Here is a 2,168-nt window from a genome sequence, read left to right on the forward strand (position 1 = left end):
CTCTCAATTGGGACGAGGTGAATCCAACCGGCCGAAGCGAGCCATCACCCAGCCTTAATCTTGATACTACTAGAAGATCACTTGAGGCAAGATGAATCCAATTGGCCGAAGTGAGTCATCATCTAGCCCCGAGTAAAATACATCATGCAATCACACACATAGAAGCAAGCAAGCACAATCATATGACATATTTCTCTAAACTAAGGTGAGGTGAATCCAGTCGGAAGAAGTGAGCCATCACCCAGCTGTAACTGAGAATAGTAGCGAGGTCAGAATCTCACCAAAAGCCTGTAGGAGAAAGCAAAAAACACCAAAGATGCGGAAAATTGCATAAAATTCTTGTCAATTTTGGTGAACTGTGGAAAAAAATGACATTAGTGGGACCTTTAATAGAATCCAATTCGACATATCGGCCAGTAGGTCCACACGGTTTTCATGGCCAATTCATGCATGCCATGCATTCGGTCCATATACACTAATCGGTGTCACACTACACTGACCGGTATTTTCCTGAGTATATCGGTTGGTGTGGTGATTCACCATCCAGTTTGTTGTATACCAATCGGTGTGGTGATTCACTGACCGGTTTATTTTCATCGACCGGTAAATCCCAACACCAGTCAGTGTTTTTGAGAAAATAGTGATCGATGATGGGATTTACCCATCGGTATATAGCTGGTCCTTTCTGGCGATAGATTATTATCGCTTTCTAAGCTAGCTTCTGTATGTAAGAATGCCATGTGGCAAGTGTTGCATGATGTATCTAGAGCTCCTTCATTACAGTAGTGGAACCATAGGAAGAGTTGCTTCTTTACAACACGTGGCATCACAATAGCTCTCCCTCCACATCTCTCTTACTACCACATGGAGATCTCCTTTGCTAAGAACAAGACTCCCTTTTGAGTGCCACATGGAAAACCTTCCTTAAATGAGATGCTTTGAACCTTGAAATCAAGATTGATTCTATAGAGAGAACGAGAAAACTGAAATATAATAGAAGGAGACTTTGTTGAATCAAATTAAAATTGTTTGCAATCAATCCTGGAGTCACAATACTCCATGTACGGAGCTTGAACCGCCTGACCACCCCCGAGCTATTCTCACTCTCACTCTCACTCACATCAGATTTCGCACTCTCACTCACACCAAGGTGTTTCAATGAATCTCACTCTCACTCAAGATGATACAATCACAGATGAAAGAAAAATCTCACTCTCACTCTCAATCTCGGAGCTTCTGAAATGTGCTGCTGTGCTACTAAATAGATCGTGGAATTAGATCTTGACTCTGCTGTAAAGTTGTAGATCACAATCCTAGATTTCCAACAAAAAAGGAGCTCCTCAATCCGTCAGAATCAAAAGTTATGGCCAAAATAGTGACTATTGTTTTTATCCAAGAAATAGTGCACTTAAAAGTTGGGAATAAGATAAGAAAACGTGTCCAATTAGCTAGTGGGAAAATACACTATACCCAAGGTCTTATTGAAAATTTATAGTTTACCTTAGCACATAGAAAGTGTAAGGGAGACTTTTATGCCATAGACATGGGAAAGTGTGATGCCATAATTGGAATGGACAGGCTATCTAAAAACAAATTCTTAATTGACTATGGAAAGAGAACCATCAGCTATACTAGAGTAGATACTCAAGCTTTTCTTATTTCAGCCATGAAATTGTTAAGAGGAATGAGACAAAATTGTGATACATTCTTAGTATTTGCTGAAAAGATTGAGGAAACCCAAAATATTAAGGGAGAGAATCAAAAGGAAGAATAGCTTGAATATGTTTGAAAACTCCTTGATGAGTTTTTTGATATCTTTCCTGATGATCTACCAGGGATTCCACCACCTTGACATCTTGACCACGCTATCTTGACCACGCTATAGAACTAGAACCAAGAACTCGAGCTTATTATAGGGCCCCTTATAGATTCAATGTGGATGAATTGAAGGAATTGAAAATTCAATTAGAGGATTTACAAAAAAAGGGGTTTATTCAACCTAGTGTTTCTCCTTGGGGTGCTCCAGTTTTATTTCAAAAGAAAAAGGATGGAACATACAGGTTATGCATTGACTATAGAGGATTAAATAGCCAAACCATCAAGAATAAATATCCTCTACCTCACATAGATGAGTTGTTGTCTTAATTGACTAGAAGCACAATCTTCTC

This window comes from Dipteris shenzhenensis, chromosome 21 (genome assembly GCF_047967505.1).
Source record: "Dipteris shenzhenensis isolate YYH24624 ecotype China chromosome 21, Dip_SZ_1.0, whole genome shotgun sequence".
NCBI classification, from domain to species: domain Eukaryota; kingdom Viridiplantae; phylum Streptophyta; class Polypodiopsida; order Gleicheniales; family Dipteridaceae; genus Dipteris; species Dipteris shenzhenensis.